Source organism: Spermophilus citellus, assembly GCF_964194105.1.
Source record: "Spermophilus citellus genome assembly, chromosome: 6".
In the NCBI taxonomy this organism is placed as follows: domain Eukaryota; kingdom Metazoa; phylum Chordata; class Mammalia; order Rodentia; family Sciuridae; genus Spermophilus; species Spermophilus citellus.
The window spans coordinates 139,254,985-139,263,727 of NC_138187.1; the positions used below are offsets into that span (position 1 = coordinate 139,254,985).

The 8,743-nt window shown below is 38.6% G+C and overlaps 1 pseudogene across 1 annotated transcript; it reads right to left on the bottom strand.

Annotated features, from left to right (window-relative positions):
• Nucleotides 1-2,649: 2,649 nt before the first annotated feature.
• LOC308651685 (primary cilium assembly protein FAM149B1-like) lies at nt 2,650-4,285 on the bottom strand (annotated as a pseudogene). Its single transcript has one exon. The product of its transcript is annotated as a primary cilium assembly protein FAM149B1-like (transcript).
• Nucleotides 4,286-8,743: the final 4,458 nt, after the last annotated feature.

Sequence of the window (8,743 nt, forward strand, 5' to 3'; positions counted from 1 at the left end):
GGTTGTCCAGACCGAACCTGAGCTCTGGTGGGGGTCTCACAGAGGCTTTATGGACCTGGAGATACACTGTCCTCTGGCTCTGGGGCATGTCCGCAATGTAGATCTAGGTGGAACCTGAGATCCAGCAGGGGGCAGTTGGTGGAGCAACGGTTTTTCATTGGGCGGAGTCCGTTGTGGGCGGAGCCTGAGCTGGGACCAACTGCCACAAGCAGGCCCCAAGCAGAGTTCATGCCAGACACAGGACCGCCTCTGCCCACAGGTAGACCCCTGCTGGAGCTTATCCATGGCCTCACATACCTTCAGGGGAGCCCGGGCAAGGGGAGGCCTGGTTCCATCCCGCCACCTGCAGAACCCCACCAGAGCTGCAGCTCTGCCCAGATCCAACTCATATACCTGGCAGAAGACACAGCCTGAGCCCAGGATAGCCCAAGTCCATCCAGTCACCAGGAGCTCAGGCTCCGCCCACAACTGTCACCCGGACTCCGCCCAATGAAAAACCGTTGCTCCACCAACTGACCCCTGAGCCCCTTAGCTCAAACCAATCAGTTCAAACCAATACCCCTTTTGTTCTGACCAATCACCCCTACCCAACTTGTTCCCGCCAGTGGATGTGCTAATCATGTTTTAGAGTTCTTATTTGATTTTCCCGCGGTGTGTGATGATTTGCTATGATGTATGTGAAGTCCCTGCCCTCTCCAAAAAATGTATAAAAATGCTGCAAACCCTGGGCTCGGGGTCTCTCAGCGTCACCAGTTGCTGTGTGTGCACGCGGAGGACCGAGCTAGCTCGCAATAAACACCTCTTTGCTGCTTACATTGATCTTGGGTCTCTGGTGGTCTTTGGGGGTCCTGAATTCGAGCATAACAACTAAACATCTCCTCGAGAGCATTTACCAAATTACTGGGTCTCTTGAAACATGGGTCTTAGAAGCTCTGTGCCTTTCCTTGGATTTGCACTGTTTGAATTGTAGTTTGCTAGGCATGAAGCCATGATTGATCTATTGGTCAGAACTATCTTGTTTGTAAATGAAAATTCCACAATAGATGCAGATAGCCAATGTGGTAGATAACAGGTCTTAACTCCAATCTTTGGGGTAACCAAATTTCTACATACAGAGTCTTACTTGATGTATTCCCACATTCTTTCAGAATTTTCAGTCTGAGTTGAGTGCTACTATTGTATTCTAGGATGTTCCCTGAGGATAGATAGCCTTAGCACCTTGCATTATTTCTGCTCCAAAATTAACATCTTGAGCAGGGAAAGCTTGTTGTCTAAGGTCTTGCACCACAAGGCAGAATATCATGTGGGGAGGGTGTGGTAGAGGAAAGAGGCTCAAGACATCACTGAGAAGCAGACAGTTTCCACTCACCTACTACAAAATATGTAACCCTGAGGTATGTCCCCAGTGACCCACTTCCTTTGCTCACACCCTACCTAGCTACAGTTACCATCCTGTTAATCCCTATTAGTGAATTAATTCACTGATTGGGTTAAAGTTCTCATAGCCCAGTCATTCACCCTTTATACTTTCTTGCATAGTTCATACATGAGGTTTTGGGGACACCTCAAATCTAAACCATAACAATACTCACATTGACTATTTATATTTGGACTTAAAAACTTTTTAAGTAAAAATTTTTTAGTGGCATAGAAGATACCAATCTTTTAATTTGTCCCCAATCTGGCCAATTTGGAACTCCAGCTGCCTAAGTTTGAATAGGGGCCTACTGTTCCAGGTCTGCTATTCTCTTTCCTCCCCATGGATAGCCAATACTACTTCTCTGTGATTATTCCTTTGAATTAACTTCATTAACAATGACAAATTCAGGGGCTTTTTAAGGTCCCTCTAGAAGTCTGAATGCCTTTAGCCTTGTTTTGCCATAAACAGATTTAGAAGTGATTGTTCCAAATGGTCCTGAAGAAATTATAAAATTTAATTGAAATATATAAAATAGACAAAAATGGAAGGTTTAGCTTTATTTCAATGTGTTGACCAAATATCAGGTAAATTCATAGCCTTATTACAAGTCTAGAAAAAGTAGTTTTAACATATCACTATCAAAATAATCTGAAAAATTTTGAGAATTTAAGAGGTCATTTTGAAAAACAGAACATTAACAGATATTAACGCCTATTTTAGATAGGTCATATGATCTAAAGTATCCAAATAGAGAGATAAAGGAAACAGTATAACTGACTATAAAATCAATCACCTCACACATTTTCCAATGGAATAAAAAGCTATCTATGAAAAGTAGGAGAAAATAGAAATTAATGTTTAGGGTATCAACAAAGGGATCAAAACTTTTCAGTAGTAAAATTGAAATAGCAGTCACTTACTACCTCTTTAACTCACACATCCCTTATCTTGGAATACTATTTCTTTAAAAGGATAGAAAATTACCATAAAGACAATTACCATAAAAGACAAATATATTAATAGATTTGACTATGCAGACTATGAGTCCTTTGAGCCCAGAGCTGTGAGCTTTATCTCTTTTCCAAGTATGGTGTTTTCTAGAATGCATTCAAGTAACACTTAATGGATGGATTCTAGTTGATCTTGTAAACACGCTCTCCATCATTTCATGGTCGAACACTGATTCTTGAAGTCTTCCCACATGTTTGCTGCAGCCTGATAGGTTCTTCTCATTTGCCTTCTGGTCCCTGCCTGGTTTTAGAGGTTGGCCACCTCTGCTTTGAGATTTTTGTAGAGGCATGCAAATGAGGACCTGCAGATCCCCTACTGGGTCGGGCTTGATGAGGGTACTCAAGTGCATGTGAAAGATGATCCTGTGTTTCTGGCATAAATGACCGAGTTGTGTTGGGCCTATCTTGAGGCTGCTGATGGTTAGGCTCATCCACCACTGCACTTCGGGCTCCCCTGGAATCACCATGGGGTTTCATTTGCCTTTGTGGCCCCACAGGGCTCAGGTGTTTCACTTCACTTGTGCCAATAGGTGGCAGCAGATTATTTCGTCTCAGGGGGATTGGTGAGGGACAGGAGAGCCAGTCAACTGCCAAAGGGACTTGTGATCCTCTGAGGATTTCTTCCACAGGTCTTGGTGTTCCGGTGCGTGAGTGGCTTGTGCTGATTGGAGGAAGGATACGTGGTGGGGGATTACGTCTCCTATATGACAGACATGATGTACTAAGCTCCAAGGCTCGGTTTGGCCAATTTCGGGATGAAAAGATGGTACTGGGTCCAGGCCTCATAAGTAGCTTGTCATCAAGATCTAGGAGCTTGTCAATTGGGTAGAGATTTCTTGGCTGTAGAGGCATCCTATGAACCAAGAGATCATTCGCATTTGGCTGATGATCACTTGCTTGACAGAGACTCATCAGATTCGAGGTGACAGACAGCACCTTGGACTGTGGCACTGGAGGTAACACCAAAGTATGTGGTTCACTCAGCACACAGAGACTTTCTGAATCTGGTCTGGTGACTGCAACATTACTCTCATCATCAGAAGCAAATCCCTCCCAGTAACTACGTGTCAATGGCTCCAAACAGCTCACAGTTTGGCTCCACACTTTGCGAAACACATAAGCAAGAATGTCCTCTTTCATGGAGTAAAATGGAGCAATGGGAGGGCACACTAATTTCTGTTCCTTTGTAGCTGCTTCTGATTTATTTTCATGAAATCCCTATTCCATATCTGGATGGTCGAAAGCTAGGTATTCCTCAACTATTCCTTCTTCTTCTTCTCTTTCCACAGCACACAAACCAGGGGATATTGCTGAATCTCTTTCTTGAGACAAGGCTGCTTCATGTGAAGCTGAAATAGCAGGTGGGGATCTAGGATATAATCCATAACCTTCACTTGGAGTAATTATCTGTTTACCCAGAATCCTGAGGTGAGGAAAGCTAGATGTCCACTGTTGGCACTCTTCTTGTAGACTCTTGGTATGCACACTTGACTTTTGCTCATATAAGAGCTCATCAATGGCTGTGAACATGGCCTGGACTTTTTCAGTGGTATTTTTATCAAGTTCACCATATCCCCAGGAGAAGTCTGAGCTGCCTTCTGTAGAGATCCCTGTGCCACTATAACTTGGAAAAGCAGATCCTGAATTCCCAGCGTTGCCTGATGTTTAAAGGTGATTCTTGAGTGAAGTCAGACTCACTTTGGGAACTTGTGTCTTTTTCATGGCCATCATTAGTAGAGGAAATTTCATCCAGTTGCTCTGGAAGGGGATGATGATTAAGAGCATGTTTTGTTACTCCTTTCAGCTCAAAGGTCTGCGGCACTGCCTTCCAAGGATGGTGTTTTCTAGAATGCATTCAAGTAACACTTAAATATTTGCTTTGCTTATGTTAGAACCTGCAGTGGGAAAGGAAAAAAAAAGTCTATTATGTAACATAAAGAAAGCACCTTAATTTGTGGTAAATGCATATGGAGATTAGTACTTGATATTGAGAGAGAACATCGAAGGGATATTTAACCCAGTTGAAAAGGAGTAAGTTTCAGGTATTTTGTTGTGTTTATTTCTGCTAGAAGCAATGCCTTCTGTGTTCTAATTTTAGATGGAACCCAGGGCCACACACATGCTGAATGAGCACTCTACCACTGAGCCACAATCCCAGCCCAAGAAGATACTTTTTAATTGGGCACTCAGTTTTGTATGTTTTGAGGTATCAAACTAAAATAGAGCTGTTTGGGTGGCAATTTATAATTGAGAGAGGGGACTGGGAATTAGAATGCTATTTCAGTAACCAAAATAAAATATAAAATAAATGATCTAATGACCACTTTATCATTTTTAATTTTTTTCCAGTCATTTCTAATCCATTCTTGGAATTTCTCAAAGCAGCACACAGTCTTCTCTAACCCCTGCTCCTTCTGTGTCTATTATGACTTTATCTACTCTATTATCCAGTAACTCAGTAGTTATCATAATGCCTGTCTTCCCATTATCTAGCTCATCCCCAGATCCTCCTGACCCTACACATGAAGTTTTGAACATATGCACATCTCTTCCTACCACACCAGCCTTATTCTAAGCACCTGTCATTTCTCACCTGAACTCTTCATTAGTCAGGAGAAACAACTATTCCATTTCTAGAATCCATTTTCTCTTTTACAGTCAGAGGGATCATTTTCCCTCTAGAACTCAACACTTTTTAAAATTTTTAATAGACAAATAATAATTGTACATATTTATGGGGTAAAATGTGGTATTTTGATGTGGTTTAAGGTCAAACTAATGAAGCACCTCATATACTTATTCTTTGTGAGAATATTTAAAATCAACCTTTTTACTCATTTTGAAATATACAATCCATTATTAGATCACTAAAAAGAAAGACAACTATAGTACATAAAATTAAGCCTGTCTCTCCCTCATTTACATCGTTGAGTAAATACAAGAAAAGCAAAATCTTCCAACCTGGAAACTCTACACAATGTTAGTAGAAAAAGAAAACATGTATTTATAAATAAGTATTAAGTGAGAATGTGATGCTCATCTTAGGCAGGTCCACTCAGAGACTAGAGAAAAGATAGAACTATCATTTTATTAGGCAATATAACCATTTATATCATAGCTTTCAAATTGATAATAATCAGTCTAAAGTAAATGGTGCTACGAAGTCCAATTAGTCTTACTTTAGTAAGTAAATCAACTTTTGACAGTTTACCTAAAGGTTGTATTCTGAAACTCAGAATACAACTCAGTGTTTCCTATTTATAATTCACTTATGATAGTATAAAGCTGGAAATAATCTTAATATTCAAAATTGGAACAATGTCTTATTAGTTTATGAAATTTATATATTAATGGGGTAAATTCCTGTGTAAGCATAAGGTATTTGAAATAATATGGGAAATTTGTTTTTCTGTGTTATTTTTTATGATTCCCAGATAATGCACAAACATTGTAAATTAATAACAGAACCAGCATTCTATTTACTGAGACCTGTATCAAAAGCAAAAACATTAAACAGGAAAGACTTGTTGAAAACATACTTTATATACAAGTCATCTTCAAAATCTCCTACTTAGGTGAGATCAATTTAAGAAAAATATTCAGTGAATTTTTTTTTCAGGTAAAACAGTCAAATCAAGGTAACTGCTTGTTGAATTCAGCATGTAGTTTTTTTGCCCTTAGCTAATAGCCTGTTTATTTTTGGTTCTGTTTTCCTGGAAAATTATTGACCAGGTTTCCAAAGACATTAGAGATTCCAGTAAGTGACACATTACGTGGCTTATTGCACTGGTTGTGAAAATATTATTCCTCCCATTTTCCTGCGAATGCTGTAGGCCAAAAAAAAAAAAAAAAAAAAAGTCAAAAAGCCAGCAAAAACTAAGCAGAATAAAAACAACACAAACAAAAATTGTTCAGACACATACACTATCCACCTAAGGCCTGATTTTCAAAATGTTATAAAATTATAGCAGATATGGCATTTTTACTTTATGATGTTTAAACACTGATAATAAGGATTTTTTTTAACTTAGCTGTTTGATTCTCTTTGGCTTCAATGACTCGAATATGCACATTTTTATACGATTTGTGAAAATTATATGTACAATTTCTTCAGCAGTGGTTATAATATGGAGCTGCTTTCTTTGGTTTCATGACATGATGTCATTTTTCTCATTAGGAATAAAAATCAATCCCTCACTCAATTATACTGTTAGCTTGCAGTTGAAGAGAAGTTTATAGAAAGACATTATCCACTTTGCCAGGTGACAAAAATGAGATTAAAATATTGCAGAACATTCCTTGGCAGCATATGCATCACCATTTGCCACATGAGAATAATTAGATCTTACTGTGTTTTTCTTAATAATTTTGAAAATAATAATTTGATAAAGAAGTTTGATTTCATTGACAGTGAAAGAGGCATCTTGGGATAGTGAATATATTTTCACTTGAAAGAATGTAGATAAATGAACAGCAGGTTTGTTGACCTTCTTAAGTAATTACATGATCTAATTCACCAATAATGCTTCACACATATCAAACTTGTTTTTCACATCCCTTCCTAATCTTATACTTTTCTTTTAGCATCATTTTCATGAAATTAAGTGGGCACATGTATGCAAAATAGAATTACTCTGCTATTAGTGAATAAATATGTGCCTGCTGAGCCAGATAGTCATTTTTCTTTTCAGTGTGTTCTTTTTTTCTACAGAGATCATGTTTAGTTCTAAGGTTTGTATGAGAAGAATATCCACAGGGGCCACGAAAATTTACATCTTTACTATTCCTTAAGTCCAAGCTGCATTGTTTACCACTATGGTTACATTCCCTCAGAAATGGAGTAAGATGTTATTTGCTATATTTTCAAAATAAATTCACTTTCAAAATTATGACAAAAATTCAAATACTACTAGAATTCTTGGGAAAATGAGATGTTATGCCATTTCTATGTCTTTGCTAAATAGTAATGTTTTAGTTTTATTAACGATATGGAGACTCCCGAAAATAAAATATCATTCCTTCCCTCCCTCCCTCCCTCCCTCCCTCCCTCCCTTCCTTCCTTCCTTCCTTCTTTCCTTCCTTCTTTCCCCTCTGTCTCCCCTACCCCAGCCACTTCTGACTCTTTTTCTTTCTTTTCTTTTTTCTTTTTTTCCTGCTTATTCTACTTAGGTTTTAGAAAGAGGTTGGTGTTGGATAGGCATCTTTGTAATGACCTGATGAAATATGTAGAAAGGACAATGGATTTGGAAAGAGTTTGAAATTCATTGTGTTTATAAGTGTTTCTGATAATCTAAAATTTTTAATATAATGTCCTGTTTCCTATTGATTCTGAAATCCCCAAATAAATCTCACTTGATTTGATATGTTATAGGCACAATCATGTAAGGATATCAACCAGGCTGTCTTCATAATAAAACAGGAAACTTGATAGGAAAGGATGTGGCAAAATGGATATAGTGAAATTCCTTGGGGAAGTAAGCCTCAGGCCTTTTAATTTGTTGTGAAAGCATTTTTTTTAATGTGGCTTCAATTACAGCCTTCAATGGCTATTCTATAAATTAATGTAATTGGTAAACTTTTTTGGTTGTTGTTTGTGGTGAGTCACAGAAAAACTGAGGTGGTAAGGAGCTGCAGGAAGAGACTTAGAGGAAGCATTGTTCCATATTTAGGAGGGGACTTAATCCTAAAGAGGTGGGTTCCCTGTCACAGGGAACCTTACTGCAAATGCTAGATAATTAATGTTTCATGGACGATGTCAAAGGTGGCTGTCTTAGGAAGAGAAGGTGATGGTGGCCTCTAAGGGGATTCCTATTTAACTTTGGATCATCCTCCTTTATGTGTCCCTATCATACAAAAACTGCAGTCACTCAAATCTTAATGAAATAGCAAAGTAGTCAAAGTTTATTTTTGTGATTCTCTTACTCCACACCACAATCCCACTCCTTTGAAGACAGCCCTTCCATTTTGAACATCTTCAAAACCCCCACATCTTCCTACCACAGGCTGAGGATTCTCCTACTCCATCTCTTCCTTCTGTTTACACTGACAATTGCAAGTATCAAATCTATGTGTTGGTCTTCAAACGAAAACAAAAACAGCTTTTTTGTTCAGTGTCTTTGTATTATCATCTGAAGAAAATTGAAGCCAGATTTAAAGTTAGGTAGTCAGTGCAGTTAGATAAATCGGGTCTAATACCGAGTGAAATCTAAAATGGAGGCCATTCTGAGAATGATTTCAGGAAATGCAGGACAACTCTTGGAATGCTAATGAAGTCCTGAAAAGGCCCTAGGCCAAAGTCCATCCCAAAGGAATG